The 17,234-nt window shown below is 44.4% G+C and overlaps 1 protein-coding gene across 3 annotated transcripts in view; it reads left to right on the top strand.

Annotated features, from left to right (window-relative positions):
* smyd3 (SET and MYND domain containing 3) overlaps nt 1-17,234 on the top strand; it is a 1,006,799-nt gene that overhangs the window by 429,459 nt on the left and 560,106 nt on the right. Inside the window, exon 1 of one of the 3 annotated variants that reach the window (XM_063055479.1) lies at nt 2,725-2,838. The exons of the other annotated variants lie outside the window; for them this stretch is intronic. The gene's annotated coding sequence lies outside the window, so the exon portion shown is untranslated. Of the gene's footprint in view, nt 1-2,724; nt 2,839-17,234 lie in introns of those variants that run through there. 3 annotated transcript variants of the gene reach the window in all.

The following is a 17,234-nucleotide window of genomic DNA, read 5'->3' as shown; positions in this document are numbered from 1 at the left end:
TCTCCCTCCCCAGATGGTGCTGAGCCCGTCCTAAATAGAACAAAACCCAATCACAAACATGAGAAAATCTGCAGACGCTGGAAATCAAAGCAACACACACAAAATGCTGGAGGAGCCCAGCAGGCTAGGCAGCATCTATGGAAGAAAGTACATAAAAGCAAAAGCAGAATTGGGCTGTTGATCCCGAGTCTGCTCCACCATTCCATCACGGCTGATTTATTATCCCTCTCAACCCCGTTTCTTCTGCCTTCTCCCCATAACCTTTGACACTGTTACTAATCAAGAACCTACCGATGGTGCTTTGAAACCCTCCATACATTGGGATCGAGCACGGATGTTGCGTCCCCCCGCATGCTTTTATGCATTGTGTTGCCACCACATGTTGACAGATTAGATGTTTGCATTAATGAGCTGGTGTACAGGTGTGCCAGATAAAGAGGTTACACAGATGCCGAGTTCCTCTAGCAGAGATGAAGCTGAGAAGCTGCCTCCTTTGCTGGAGAGTCTAGAGCCAGGGGTGTGTAGTTATTTAGGACAGAAATGAGATGAAGTGTATTTAAGGAATCCTTGGAGCTATTTGCTCGGCGGTATGGTAGTGTAGCGGTTAGTGTAGCGCAATTACAGTGCTAGCGGTAAGATGAGGGTTCCATTCCCGCCACTCTCTGTGAGGAGCTTGTATGTTCCTCTGGGTGATCCAGTGTCCGCCCACATTACAAAGATGTACGGGTTAGGATTACTAAATTATGGCTGCCAAATCCCGTCAGGAAACGACGCTGCCCATGCTTATGCAGTCAACATGGATTATGAAGGGGAAATTTTCCCTTTTCCTTTTCCTAACTTGATACCATTCAAATAGTAATCTGCCTTCCTGTTCTCGCCACCGAAGTGGATAACCTCACATTTATCCACATTAAACTGCATCTGCCCACTCACCCAACCTATCCAAGTCACCCTGCATTCTCATAACATTCTCCTCACATTTCACGCTGCCACCCAGCTTTGTGTCATCTGCAAATTTGCTAATGTTACTTTTAATCCCTTCATCTAAATTATTAATGTATATTGTAAATAGCCGCGGTCCCAGCACCGAGCCTTGCGGTACCCCACTAGTCATTGCCTGCCATTCTGAAAAGGACCCATTAATCCCTACTCTTTGTTTCCTGTCTGCCAACCAATTTTCTATCCATGTCAGTACCCTACCCCCAATACCATGTGCTCTAATTTTGCACACTAACCTCCTATGTGGGACCTTATCAAAGACTTTCTCAAAATCCTGGTACACTACATCCACTGGCTTTCCCATGTCCATTTTCATAGTCACATTCTCAAAAAATTCCAGAAGATTAGTCGAGCATGATTTCCCCTTCATAAATCCATAAGGAGATCTGATTGAAACATATAAGATTATTAAGGGATTGGACACGCTAGAGGCAGGAAACATGTTCCCGATGTTAGGAGAGTCCAGAACCAGTGGCCATGGTTTAGAAATAAGGGGTAGACCATTTAGAACAGAGTTGAGGAAAAACTTTTTCACATAGAGGGTTGTGGATCTGTGGAATGCTCTGCCTCAGAAGGCAGTGGAGGCCAATTCTCTGGATTCTTTCAAAACAGAGTTAGATAGAGCTCTTAAAGATAGCGGAGTGAAGGGATATGGGGAGAAGGCAGGAAAAGGGTACTGATTGTGGATGATCAGCCATGATCACAGTGAATGGTGGTGCTGGCTCGAAGGGCTGAATGGCCTAATCCTGCACCTATTGTCTAGTGTCTATTGTCTAACACTTAGGCAACATTCAAACAGGGGTGATAGGTGACTCATGTTCGGCATGGTAACATACTGGTTAGTGTAATGCTTTACAATGCCGGCAGTAAGACTGAAGTTCAATTCTCGTCGCTGTCTGTAAGGAGTTTTTACTTTCTTCCTGTGGACACGTGGGCTTCCCCCCCAAATTCCAAAGGCATGCGAGTTAGGGTTAGTAAATTGTGGGCCTGCTGTGTTGGAGTTGGAAGCATGGCAGCACTTGTGGGCTGCCCCCAGCACATCTCCGACTGTACGTTGGTCGTCGACACAATCAACACATTATCACTGTGAGTTTTGAGGTACATATGTCAAATAAAGCTGATCTTACAAAAAAGTCTTCAAGTCAAGTCAAGTCACTTTTTATTGTCATTTCGACCATAACTGCTGGTACAGTACACAGTAAAAACGAGACAATGTTTTTCAGGACCATGGTGCTACACGAACAATACAAAAACTACACTGAATTATGTAAAACAACACAAAACTACACTAGACTACAGACCTACCCAGAACTGCATAAAGTGCACAAAACAGTGCAGGCATTACAATAAATAATAAACAAGACAATAGGCACAGTAGAAGGCAGTAGGTTGGTGTCAGTCCAGGCTCTGGGTATTGAGGAGTCTGATGACTTGGGGGAGGAAACTGTTACATAGTCTGGTCGTGAGAGCCCGAATACTTCGGTGCCTTTTGCCAGATGGGAGGAAGGAGAAGAGTTTGTATGAGGGGTGCGTGGGGCCCTTCATAATGCTGTTTTTGCTTTACGGATGCAGCGTGTGGTGTAAATGTCTCTAATGGCTGGAAGAGAAGGCCATGGATACTCAGGGCTGTGACGGACACTAACAGAATAGAGGATTATGGGACTTGAGTGGTGCAGTGGTCTGGGGGTTAACCAGGTTTTTACCGCCTAGTGGCACAGACTGGAGGCACGACCTGGCCAACTCCTCACTCTTGTGTTCTTGCAGCTGTACATCAGAGAGCTCTCATGGTGAGCTAGAGGATTTGCAAAAGTGAGTTAGCCCCGGGGAATAGTGAAGAAGGTAAGGTAATTTTGGCTAGGATCTGAAGTAGTTCAGGGATTTCTGTCACCTCTTCAGTGCTGTCCATCGCCGTTTACCATCTCCCTCCACCCCCCGCCCGGCCAGCAACTTCACTATACTTCCCGCTGTTTCACACCAACGGAAGTGTTCGTACCATGTTTGGGAATGACAGCAGAAGCATGATTTACACCGACTGATTAAGTCAAATCCCGTTTTTATTAAATGTTGTTCAATATTTTATATGCAGCCTTTCCTCCGCATTTAATAAGCTTTGTGTCCATGACTGGGTATAAAACTGGAAATACACTGGGAGATTCTTTGCAGAATCTGTCATTGGGAGTGAAACATCTGGAGGTCATTACTCCTCCTTTGGCTAATGATTAGTGAGACACCAGAGATCTGGTATAGTCGACAGCATGCGTACAGACACATATCACCGATTACCAGTGGCCTGATTTGAAACACACGTTTCTAAAAAAAAACATGCAAGAATAGGTATTCTATGTCATGCAGGCAAAACAGATTTCAATGAGAGGCAGGTATCCCCTTTAATAGCTCATATTCTGTCTGGGTAGCCTCCAACCTGATGACACGAACATCGAGTTCTCTAACTTCTGATAATTTCTCCTCCCTCCCCTTTCTATCTTTGACCATTCCCCATTCTGGCTCCCCTCTTACCTCTTCTCCTCTCCTGCCTCTCCCTCCTTCCCCTTCTCCCATGGTCAACTCTCCTGTCCTATCAGGTTCCTTCTTCTTCAGCCCTTTACCTTTTGCCCCATCACCTACCAGTTTCATTGCCCCCTCCCCCACCCACCTACCTTCCCTCTCACCTATCACCTTCTAATTCTTGCTTCTTTACCCTTCCTTTCCAGTCCTGATGAAGGGTCTCGGCCTGAAACGTCGACTCTTTAATCCTTTCCAGAGATGCTGCATGGTCTGCTGAGTTCTTCCAGCATTTTGTGTGTGTTACTGCGGATTTCCAGCGTCTGCAGACCCCCTTGTGTTTACCCTTTAATGCTGTTTATTCTTTGCATGGCTTACCTGCCTGGATATCGTTTTACTCTTCGCATCCAAGTTTGGAAAGGCCCATGTGCCTGTTCTTCCTCAGGAGGCTAAAGAGTTTTGGCATGTCTCATTGACCCTTACCACTATAGAAAGCATCCTATCTGGATGCATAATGGTTTAGTATGGAAACTGCTCTGCACGTGACTACATGAAACCACAGAGAGTTGTGGACAGATCTCAGCACGTCATGGACACCAGCTCTCTCTATGCTTCTTGCTGCTTCATTAACACAGCCGACATAATCACAGACCCCACCCACCCAGGACATTCTCTCTTCTCCCCCTCCCATCGGGCAGAAGATGCAAAAGCCTGAAACTTCGTACCACCGAGCTCAAGGACGTCTTCGATCCCACTGTAATCAGACTTTTGAATGGTCCTCTTGTACAATAAAATGGACTCATGCCCTCACGATCTACCTCATTATAATCTTGCAGTTTATTGTTTACCTGTACTTTCTCTGTAGCTGTTACACATTATTCTGCATTCTGTTACTGCTTTAACTTGTTCCACCTCAATGCTCTGAGCAATGGTCTGATCTGAACAGTATGCAAGACACAAGCTTTTCACAGTGTCTTGGTACATGTGACAATAACAAACCAACATCAATAGCAATACCAATGCCAAAGGCAGGGACAGTGATCCTGTCTCAGACCTTTCCCACTGAGGTTACATGTTGATGGAGATGGCTATGGAGAGGTGTCCCTTTGGGCGGGAGGGATGCGGAGAAATTCCTTTTGGATTGCTTGTCACCTCCTCCAATCCCCAGCAGTTTCTCACACACAGCAGGCTCACCCTGCTTAACAACTTTCTTAGCAGCCGTTTTCCACCCAGTACATTTGCACACCCTGTCTGAATGCACCCTGCCCCCCAACACTCACCAACTTAATGACACACTCTTGTAACGAGAAATGCTGAGTGTGACTGTAGGCACTGTGTTTTGCACTTTGGCCCCGCACGAACAATACTATGTTTAGCTGTACACATGTGTATAGATGAATTAACCTGAGATTCCTTTGAGCAAAATGGAGGTCATGGATTCACAGAGAAAGGGTCCCTCCCACCCCCCCCCACCCCTGCTGCCAACACCCCAGCTACTGAGACCAAGTACAGGTCCTCTCCCCCCCCCCCCCCCCGCCAGCTGTTCAGGGAGGCTGGTCAGATGAAGTACTCTAAGGAGAAGAGTGATAAAACAATCTCCCATCTCTCTCAACAGTTTCCTGTCTCTGAGGTTCAGTGGGGATCAGCTGTGGAATTTATGTGTAATAAATCTCCAGCTTAATTGAAAAGGATTTGTAGACCTTTCCAGTTTTACGGGCGACATTTCAGACGGACGGGTTCACCAGTTGGTTTTGTCTGCGAGACCAACGTTTTCTAGGCCCTCATGCAAGCATCCAGTGAATGTTAAGGCTGAGTCGGAAATAACTACTTTTTTTTGTGTGTGATTCCCAAACCAAACATAAATTAGCAGCAGCCGGCATGGGGAAGTTGGCCAGAGATGAGAATACTGTGCTTTGTTGCTTTGTTAGAGACATCAGCAGACGGTCCACTTCTGTTTGCTGATGAAATGTAGCATTTCTCTTCTGCTCCCGTGAACGTGGCAGTGACTGACTGACTGTAGGGAGAATGCTCGTCATTCAAGGATAGCCTTTCCTATCTGGAGAAGACTTCCAAGGCCAATGTATGTTTGGAAAGGAAGATGGGATTATCCAGTAATTGGGGAAAATTGAGGAAACCAGCTTCAGAATACAAGGACATCCCTGTAGAATAGAGATGAGGGGAAATTTCTTTAGCCAGACAGTAGTGAATCTGTGGAATGCATTGCTGCAGATCCCTGTGGAGGCCAAGTCATTGGGTATATTTAAAACGGAAGTTGATAGGTTCTTGATTAGTCAGGGCATCAAAGGTTACGGGGAAAAGGCAAGAGAATGGAGTTGAGAAGAAACATAAATCAGCCATGATGGAATGGCAGAGCAGACTTGTTGGGCCGAATGGCCTATTTGCTTCTATGTCATATGAAATGCAGTCTTGGTAGGCAGGCAGATCAGCGAGAAACTTTAGAGAAGTACCTTACAAGATATTATACTGTAAAGAAAAGCTAAAGGGCAGGACAAGGGCATGCATTTACACTGATGAAAAACTGTTTAGAGGAACCTTAATGAGAAGACTTTCTTCAATCACAGTATTAAATGTTTTAACACTCTCCTTGGCAGGGTGACAGAGCTAAATGCACTTGGGATGTCAATAATGAGATTGTAATGGGAAGAGTGGACATGCATTCATACTGTGTGCTCCTCATGTTCTCTGAATGTCCACAAACATTTCACTTCAAATTAACTCCTCTTGGGATTCCACAGCATGGGTTGATATCAGCTCATAACGCTCGCTTTGAACTTCCAATGGGGATGAGGTGGTGACTGAGCCCATTATGGGCAGAGTGAAATACAAACAAAAATGCTTGCTTGTATTTTCTTAACCCTCTGATACCTTGTCCACCTTCATGCAGGCCTCAACCCTGCCAGTACCCTCATTAACACCTTTGCCTGCTCGATTTAGTGAGTTGGATGCCGCTCTTGGTGGCTTTCCGTCAGCCATCTTGAATCACCCACTGCTGGTGACGGTGCAGTGGTTAAGTCACTGGAATGCTGTTTGGAGGTGTGTGTTTAATACTCACCATGGAAATGCTGGTTCTTAGGCACGTGGAGTACTGTGCAAAGGTCTTTGGCATATATACAGCTAGGGTGCCTAAGACTTTTGCAGAGTATTGTAGTAATTTTGTGTATTGCACTGTACTCCTGCTGCAAAAAAAAAATCATGCTGTATGTGAGTGATGATAAAACTGATTTTGATATGGGTGTCTTTTGCGGAGTGAGAGGGCTGTCTCAGGGCTGGGTGTGTCTGCACCTTCCGTTCCACCTGTCCCACACTCACTCTACAGTGCTCCACCATCGCCGTTCCCAATGTTCTTTGCCTCCGTCAGATTTACAAACTCGCTCTCCACTCCACATTGACAAAAACAGTACTGTGCAAAAGTCTTAGACACGCTAGCTGTCGATTGTTCATTCCCTCCTGAGTTCTTCCAGCATTTTGTGTGTGTTACTCTGGATTTCCAGCATCTGCAGAATCTTTTAAGTCTATGATTGCTGTAGGGACAAAAACCTCCAACCTGCGACAAGGTTGTGGTCCTCTTAGAGAGTTTATCCTCTACAGGGAAAACCGATGCAAAATGCTTGCAGCCAACACCAAGCGATCTGGTTCTTAATACGCAGTTCTTTGTTGGAGCTTGGTGTGTGCTGTGTTTTCTTTTGTTACAGTAACGTCTACACTTCAGAAGAGCTTCGATAGCCGTAAATCACTTTGGAACCTCCTGAGGTCATAAAAGCTGCCCCCAAACTGCAAATCTTTACTTGTGTATTAACCTCAGGAGTGCTTCAGTTGCAGCTCTTGATGGATGTGTCCATTTTTGGATATGGAGACTTAGCATTTCAGAAGCAACTTCATGGAGAAGTGATCCCATTTTGTAAAGAACGCTGAAGAGATGGAATGCAAAGCAGATCATCCAAGTGAACTTTTGGAACTGTTCGGGGAAGGGGAAGGGTATTACTGAGGTGAATTTTTCCAGGGACTCAAAAAATTGTCTCCCTCCTGAGGTGAGGAGTTTGCAGGCAGGTGAGTGGGGACAAGGGAGTGAAAGTCAAACTAAATTGTAGATGCCGGATGTATAAAATAAAAACAGAAAATGCCAGAAACAGGTCAGGCCCTATCAGTGCGAGGAGAAACAAGAGACAGTGTTTCAAGTTGCGGACCCTTTGTCAGAGGGGGGCAAGCAGTGGGAGTGAGGGATAAATCTCATGATGAGATTTCCCTGAGTTATAGAGAAAGGTTGAATAGGCTAGGACTTTATCCCCTGGAGTGTTCAAGAATGAGAGGAGGTTTGATAGAAGTATATAAAATTATGAGGGGTATAGATAAGGTAAATGCAAGCAGACTTTTTCCACTCTGTTGGGTGAGACTAGAACTAGCGGTCATGAGTTAAGAGTGAAAGGTGAAATATTTAAGGGGAACCTGAGGGGAAACTTCTTCACTCAGAGGGTGTTGTGAGTGTGGAATGAGCTACCAGTGGAAGTGGTGGATGCGCGTTCGATTCCAACATTGAAGAGAAGTTTGGGTAGATATATACATAGGGATGGGAGAGGAATGGAGGATAATGGAGCAGGTCAGGTCGATGGGACAAGGTAGAAAATCACTTCAGCACAGACTGGGTGGGCAGAAATTTATCTGCTGTAGTGCTCTATGTGCCAATTAGAACCTGGACTACATAGTGTCCCAGTAAAGTCACGTCCTCCCTGTTATTATAAAAAAGGAAGGAAGAATGGATATCAGAATCAGAGGGGAAAGTGGGTAAACCAATGATTTAATTGAAAGCTATGGGCACATTTGTTACCCATAGATCTCAGTGTGATCAATTTTATGAGTTTGTTCTTGTAAATCCCACTTCTCACCATTTTCTCCTGTGACTTCCATTGCCAGTAATTGGCCAGTCACATATGAGCCTGGTGCTACATAATCATGTTTGCTCCTCGATCCATTTCAAATGGAGATTGTTCATTTGTTTGGTGGCAGAACTATAAAGAAATGCGGAATGGGAATTTGATCAGGCCAGCAGGGGGCACTCCCTACCAGCACAGCAGGTAGCAAATATACTACGCTATATGTAACATGGACCCAGACCTGTGAAATTGTGGAGAAGTTTTTGACAAGATTGTCACTGGGATTACCAGTCTTGAAGAATTCCCCAAGCGTCCTCATGAATTTAAGATTAATCTCCAAACTCACTGATATGAGCGAAAAAATTTTAGATGCAAAATCATGTGTGCTTAATGATCAGAAATTAGAATCAGATTTAATAACACCAGCGTTTGTTGTGAAATTTGATGTTATGCAGCAGCAGTACAATACAATACATAGTAATATAAATCTGTAAATCAGTGTGTGAGTGTGAGTATGTGTGTGTGTGTGTATGTGTGTGTGTGTGTGTGTGTATGTATGTATGTGTGAGTGTGTGTATGTATGTGTGTGTGTGTGTGTGTGTGTGTGTGTGTGTCTATATATATTTATTTAAGTAAGTAGTACAAAAAAAGGACAATAAGCAGTGTGGTAGTGTGATTCATGGGTTCAATCTCCATTCAGAAATTTGATGGCAGAGGGGATGAAGCTGTTCCTGAATCATTGGGTGCATGCCTTCAGCCTCCTGTACTTCCTCCCTGGAATGAGAAGAGGGCATGTCCTGGGTGACGGGGGTCCTTAATGATGGACGCCACCTTTCTGAGGCATTGCTCCTTGAAGACGTCCTGCATGCTGGGTACACTAGTGCCCGTAATGGAACTGACTGAGTTCACAACTTTCTGCAGCTTATTTCGATCCCGTTCAGTGACCCCCCCCCCCATACCAGACGGTGATGTGGCCTGTTAGAATGCTCTCCACAGTACATCTGTAGAAATCTGTTTCTTGGAGTGCTTTCAATTATATTAAAATTGGGAGTAAAAGGAAAGAAGTCTGGTTGGAGTACCAGTTGAAGGCAAGACATGAGGGATATGATAATCCACCAAGAACGAGCATAACCAGAGTTGGCAAAATAAACTGGAATGCATTGCTGGTGTTCCTTTCACAGTCATGTCACACTTTCAGTTTTTCCACCTGCTTGGAGTGGACTCTGATCGCTGAGATCTGCCAGTCAGCTTATAGTAAACACAGCCTGACATGCTGGTCGACTGGCTGCATCACTCTGTGAGGGAGTGAGCTGCTCAGAGAGAGGGAAATGAGGAACAAATAAGCCCTGCAGGAAGTAGTTATTAGATCGGACTTCCACCACTTGGCTCAACTCATCCATGAGGCTCTTCCCACACCCACAAGAGAATCTGCAGATGCTGGAAATCCAGAGTAACACACACGATTGAATTGACTTTATTACTTACATCCTTCACATACATGGAGTAAAAATCTTTACGTTACATCTCTGTCTAAATGTGCTATGTGCAATTTATAGTAATTTGTAATAAATAGTATGTACAACAAGACAGTCAGTTTATCATAGGAATACAATTGTATCAGCATGAATTAGTCAGTCTGATAGCCCGATGGAAGAAGCTGTCCCGGAGACTGCTGGTCCCGGCTTTTATGCTGCAGTACCGTTTCCTGGATGGTAGCAGCTGGAACAGTTTGTGGTTGGGGTGACTCGGGTCCCTAATGATCCTTCGGGCCCTTTTTTCACACCTGTCTTTGTAAATGTCCTGAATCATGGGAAGTTCACATCTACAGATGCGCTGGGCTGTCTGTACCACTCTCTGCAGAGTCCTGCGATTGAGGGAAGTACAGTTCCCATACCAGGCAGTGATGCAGCCAGTCAGGATGCTCTCAATTGTGCCCCTGTAGAAAGTTCTTAGGATTTGGGGGCCCATACCAAACTTCTCCAACGATCTGAGGTGAAAGAGGTGCTGTTGTGCTTTTTTCACCACACAGCCGGTATGTACAGACCACGTGAAGTCCTTGGTGATGTGTATGCTGAGGAACTTAAGGCTGTTCACCCTCTGAACCCCAGATCCATTGATGGCAATAGGGGTCAGCCTGTCTTCATTCCGCCTGGAGTCCACAACCAGCTCCTTTGTTTTTGTGAATGCAAGATGCTCGGGAACACATCAAGTAGACTGAGCAACCAAAGGTCATAATTTTAAGGTGATTAGAGGAATATATGGCGGGGGGGGCGGAATGTCAGAGGAAGTTGCTGTCTGTAAGGAGTTTATACCCTTTTCCCGTGACTGCGTGGATTTCCTCCCGGTGTTCCGGTTTCTTCCCATATTCCAAAAGCGTATGGGTTAGTAGACTAATTGGTCACATGGGTGTAATTGGGTGGTGCAGGCTCATTTGCCAGAGGGGCCTGTTAATGTGTTGTAACTCCAAATAAGTATAATAAGATAAATTCTTTATACAGAGGGTGCTGTGTGTGTGGAACACCTTGCCGGCAGTGGTGGGTGCATAGGACACCCTGCTGAAGGGTGTACTTTTTCCCGTTGATGCTGCCTGGCCTGCTGAGTTCCTCCAGCATTTTGTGTGTGTTGCTCGGATTTCCAGCATCTGCAGATTTCCTCTTGATTTAAAAAAAAGTAGTGAGGTAGTCTTCGGACATCTGATGGTAGAGGGGAACGAGCTATTCTTGAACCGTTGAGTGTGTGCTTTCGGGCTCCTGTACCTCCTTCCTCATGGTAACGATGAGAACAACTCATGTCCTCGGTGATGGGGGGTCCTTAATGATGGATTCTGCTTTTTGAGGCATCGCTCCTTGAAGATGTCCTGGATGCTGGCGAGGCTGGTGCCCATGTTTGAGCTGACTGAGTTTACAACTTTCTGCAGCTTACTTAAACCCTGCACAGTGGTTCCCCTCCCCCATACCAGATGGTGATGCAGCCAGTTAGAATGCTGTCCACGATACATCTGTAGAAACTTGCGAGTGTCTTTGGTGACAAACTAAATCTCCTCAAACTCCTAATGAAAAAGAAAATGAAGATGATGGTGCGACACAGCGCGCAGCGGCCACTCCGGAATGAATATCTGTTATCTGTCAAGTAGGGTGCCGTGCACAATCCTGATTTAATGGAGACGGACGTGAGAAGCACGGAGGAACATCTGGAGAAACTTCTGAAACGCCTGCTTCGCTGCCGCTGCTACTGTGCGATCGAGAATCTCCGGAGGGGAAGGCCCCGAGTCCTCGGCTTTGCCTGTTGCTTGGCGGCCGGGGCCAGGGTTGAAGCGCTCGGCAGAGATGGTGCTCGGTGCTCGGTGTCGGAGGGCTGGTTGGAGGCTTGAAGTTTTCGGACGGACTGAGAGTCGGACTGTGGTGGGGTGCTTCCAGGGTGCTGCATCGGCAAGTTTGTGGCGCTGGAGGTTCATGGCAGGGAGAGTTTCTCTTCCTTCTACCGTCTGCGTGAGATGATGGGGCTATCGGGACTTTGAGACTTTTTTTTTACCGTGCCCATGGTCTGTTCTTTATCAAATTACAGTATTGCTTTGCACTGTTGTAACTATATGTTATAATTATGTGGTTTTTGTCAGTTTTTGTCTTGATCTGTCTTGTGTTTCTGTGATACCATACTGGAGGAACATTTCTTAATGCATGCATTACTAAATGACAATCAATGAGGACTGAGTGTCCTCATAATCTAAAAAAATTATAACTGCTGTCGTACCTTCTTTGTAACTGCATCAATATGTTGGGCCCAGGATAGCTCTTCAGAGATGCTGACACCCAGGAACCTACTCATCCTTTCCACTGCTGATGCCTTGACAAGGACCAGTGTGTGTGCCCTTATCTCACCCTTTCTGAAGTCCACAATTAATTCTCTGGTCTTACTGACGTTGAGGTCAAAGTTGTTGCACTCAAAGTTGAGCTTAAGTAACACCACAGAGTTTTTTGGAACATGAGTATAGAGTTACCACTAGAAATCAGACACAATTTTCACCTCAATTAGTTTCTGGTAACAATTCTGTTGCTGATTGTAAACCCTGGCAGCATGTAAATTGATGGCTGAGTCTCTTATATTACAACAGTCAATTAAGGAATGCTTGTAAATTATTCAGGAACATTCTGAAATTCATATGACTTTTTTTTAACCCTTAAAACCATCTATTTTCTTTGCATCAATTACTCTGAGTTCCCTTCTAACTTTTCTCACATAAAATAATTGAACAGAGTACAAGATGATAAGAGGCATAGATTGAGTGGATAGCTAGAGATTTTCTCTCAGGGCGGAAATGGCTAATACTAGGGAGCTATGTTCCCTCTAAGCTGTGTGCCTGTGTGCGTGTACACACACACACACGTTTTTCAACCAGTACACAAAGGAAATTAACGTGCGCACAAAAGGTTAGTTACCTAAAGTAATGTAGTAATTGATAATTATACTTATTGAAAATAATCTTTTAGCTAACTGTTTCTGTTAACTAGTTAGTCGGTTTTTCAAGTACCACAATGCACATCACTAATTTACATCACCTCACCTTTCCGGTTCCGGTTTGTACAGCTGCATCTCGGCGGCAGCCATGTTTGGCAGACAGTGTTCATATCGTAAAGTTTACAAAGATTTGTTTCAAATCCTGTACATAGCTTACTAAGTTTTTATTGAAAAAGATATTGATTCACTGTCGAATTCAAAAGAAGCGAAGGGTGTGAAGTGCCAAAGAACTGCAAATTTGTTTAAAGTTGAATGGCTTAACAAAATAGTAGAAACTGCTACACCGAAAGCTCATGAGGTCATGAACGTTCAGCCTCGAGAATTATTTATGTATGATTCAGAAACTGGAGTTATCTGTTTGTATTGACCTGATGCGAAAGTTGGTGGAGAATTTGCTAGTGGAAAGGTGTGGGATGATATATGGAATCTTGACTCTTTGAAGCGTCATTTGGCAAGTAAATCGCAAGTTCGCTATTGACTTTTGTAAATAGTCTTTGTGTTCATTTAGAAGAAAGGTTTCCTGAGGATGAGGTACAAGAATGGTCAGCTTTTGATTTCTCCACAATTGCAGATTGTGACTTCACATTTGGCGATGAGCAAGTTAATGCCTTATGTCTAAAATATCATGATTTTCTAGCTGAAAGTACAGTAATAGTTAGACAGTTTCATGATTTTAAATTTTCCGTGCAAAAAAAAATTAAATCCAAACTGATTTCAAACTTTGCTCAAATGGTGGCATTTGTACTTCAAAATGAACAGTTTTGTCACTCTTCCTTCAGTTAGTCCTGACGAAGGGTCTCGGCCTGAAACGTCGACTGCACCTCTTCCTATAGATGCTGCTTGGCCTGCTGCGTTCACCAGCAACTTTGATGTATGTTGCTTGAATTTCCAGCATCTGCAGAATTCCTGTTGTTTGCGTAGTTTTGCGACCTTGCACAGTTGATGGACATTGGGGGAACCTTTCTTGTGTCTAGTGCGAACTGTGAGCAAGGTTTTAGCCTAATGAATCAACTCAAAAACAAGCTGAGAAACCGTTTAGATGACTGTGAATTGGATATATTAATGAGAATCAAAAGCTATCAATTGGATGGAAGATCTGTTAGTCTAGATAGAGTTTACAAAGAATGGGTAAATGCCAAAGACAGGAGAGAGAAAAAATAACTGTGTGACTTAAATATGTATGTTATTTTGTTGTTATTCTGTGCAGTTTTATGTCAAATATTTTGTAAACCTGCATAAACTGTGCCATCTGTGCATTCAGTGCACACATACTTTTGTCACAGGAAACAAATTTGCACAATGTAAGATTTTTGCGCACACTGACTACTAAATATTAGAGGGAACATTGCCAGGGAGCATAATTTTAAGGTGATTGGAGGAAAGTATGGTGAGGGGGGGTAATGGTTGGAGGAATATCAAAGTTAAAAATATCACAAACAAGAGAAAATCTGTAGGTGCTGGAAATCCAAGCAACACACACAAAATGCTGGAGGAACTCAGCAGGCCAGACAGCATCTATGGAAAAAAATATAGTCGATGTTTCGGGCTGAATCGTTGACTGTACTTTTTTCCATAGATGCGCCCAGGCCTGCTGAGTTCCTCCAGCATTTTGTGTGTATGTCGAAGGTAAGTTTTTTTTTACACAGAGAGCCGGAGGTGGTGGTGGAGGCAGGGACATTAGGGGCAAGTAAGAAATTCTTAAATAGGCACATGGTGATAGAAAAATGGAGTGCTATGTAGGAGGGAAGGGTGTGATTAATCTTAGAGTAGATTATAATGACAAAGCAACATCATGGGCCAAAGGGCCTGTACTGTGCTGTGATGTTCCATGTTTGAAAATGGTTTATTGTTGCATACTTCATATTAGTGACCTCTAAGTCTAGATGTTTATCTTCTAACCTTCAAAGTTGAAAGTAACTTTATTATCGAAGTACATATGTCATCACATGCTACCCTGAGATTCAGTTTTCTTGCAGACATTCATAGTAGAATAGGGAAATACAGTGAAAAACTACACAGAAAGACTGACAAACAACCAATGTACAAAAGAAGACAAATTGTGCAAATACAAAAAGAAACAAATAATAAATAAACAAACAAACAAACAAACAGAGAACATGTTGCAGAGTTCTTGAGAGTGAGTCCACAGGTTGTGGAATCAGTTCAGTGTTGAGGTGAGTGAAGTTATCCAAGTTCATCCAGTTATCCAATTTTTTTAGCCAGAGAGTAATAAATCTATGGAATGCTCTGCTACAGACTGCGGTGGAGGCCAAGTCTGTGTGTATACTTAAGGCGGAAGTTGATTGTTTCCTGATCGGTCAGAGCATCAAAAGATATGGTGAGAAGGCAGGTGTATGGGGTTAAGTGGGATCCGGGATCAGTCGTGATAGAATAGTGGAGCAGACTAGATGGGCTGAATGGCCTATTTCTGCTCTTATGGGAAGCACCTCTGGTGAAGGGGCTTGTCGTGCCCATTCTGGGGCAGCTCACTCACCTTTGGTCCCCACCAGAGACTCAGCTCTCGCCTGTGGCCCCAAGTAGCTGTTTGCATACAACAGCAGCCACACCCTGGTACACTGCTTCGAGGGGTGGGCTAAATCTGGTGAGGGTAGCCGGTGAGCTTCATACCCTGGTGAGATAGGGATATGCCTGCCCTAGCATGTGAAGTCAACCCTGGCAGACCGGGTGGATGAGATCGACAGTGAGATCCAACGGCCAGGAAGGAGGTTCTGCAACACTTCATGAGCGAAGGCCATGACGAAGCACATGGTGACCTACTGCAACCAAGGAGTACTCCTGCTGTGGTGCTACTTGTACCATTGGGCTTGGGCTTCCAATGTCAACTGCTCCAATGCAACAGCTTTTCCACTGTACAAACAGGTTTCTTTGTGCAGTTCACTTACAAAGAGCTGCACAAATCTGACTGTCGTCATCGGACACGATGGACAACCAATCAGTCGCACCTGTAATTTAAAAAAGAAGCTAGCATCATTAATGATATTTGTTCAACTGCTTAACCTGTGAAGAAAACTGAAGAGTTGGCTAACAGGACACCTTTATAGTTCGGGGCGTCGGAATGTAGGTTTCAGTCCCGAGGCTGCCTGTAAGGAGTTTGTACGCAGTCTCCATGACTGCGTGGGTTTCCTCCAGGTGCTCCTGTTTCATCCCACGGTCCAAAGACAGACCTGTTAGTAATTGGACATTGTACATTGTCCTGCGATTAGGCAAGGTTTAAATAGATGGGTTACTGGGCAGGGCGGCTTGTCGGGGCGGAATGGCCTTTACTGCGCTTTATCTCTAAATAATCCCTATGGAAGGGAATGCTCCACTCTCACTGCATGTAACTCTAGACCTACCACAATACAAGCTTTTTTACAAGCTCCCCTGATGAACTGAAATCACTAAAGACTGAGCAAGTGGACTGTAGCTGTTCAAGAAGACATCTCTTCATAAAGATAAAAGATGGTCAATAAAAGCCAGTAAAGGCAAGCTTCCCCAAGAAGAAAGAAAGAAAATAAATCCTAATTTGAAGATGGCTCCATTGCTTTGAGATTCTCTCTCAGAAGAGGACAAACACCTTGAAATGAAATCACCTGCTGTGGCATTAACTAAAGCAATCTGTTATCTACAGCAGCTAATTTTTCATTTGACATTTCACAGGGCGGGAGAGCCAAGTGGTGGAGGACAAGCGGTACAGAGTGTGCAGCAAGTGAGGCTTCATCAGTCTGTCGGAGCCACACATCATTAGCAAAGGTGCAGGCAGGGGAATGCAGTGTTTATGGGGAAAAGGATGAAAAATGCAGAGCAGTGAAACCTCATCCTCTGGCAACCATGTGTTTCCCAGGTGACGATCATTATTGTCCAGATGTACTTTTCTGGTCTTAAGTATAATTAAAGAGCGATGCCATGCTTGAGCTGGTAACCAAGTGAGCTCAATGTGCTGTAGTGAGAGGCAGTACTGGCACTGCTAGCCACATCTCAGTACTGTAATACGTTATTCCTTACAGCAGAAACAGCGCACTCCTTCTTGCACAGTGAACTTCCAGTCTTCACCGGGGAGATGGATTCTCTTCAGTTTTATGAGCTTCACATTCAGATTCATTTACTTGTCATGTGTACATCGCAACACAAAGTAAAATGTGTTAATAACCAACGCAGGTAGAAACGTCGACTGTACCTCTTCCTATAGATGCTGCCTGGCCTGCTGTGCTCTACCAGCATTTTGTGTGTGTTGCTTGAGTTTCCAGCATCTGCCGATTTTCTCGTCCTCAGCTAGATACTGTAGGTAGGTAGCCTCCAACCTGATTTAATGAATATCAATTTCTCCTT

The sequence above is a fragment of the Mobula hypostoma genome, chromosome 8 (assembly GCF_963921235.1).
Source record: "Mobula hypostoma chromosome 8, sMobHyp1.1, whole genome shotgun sequence".
Lineage (NCBI taxonomy): Eukaryota > Metazoa > Chordata > Chondrichthyes > Myliobatiformes > Myliobatidae > Mobula > Mobula hypostoma.
The sequence above is the reverse complement of the archived record's forward strand: the minus strand, read 5'-3'. Positions and strand labels throughout refer to the sequence as shown.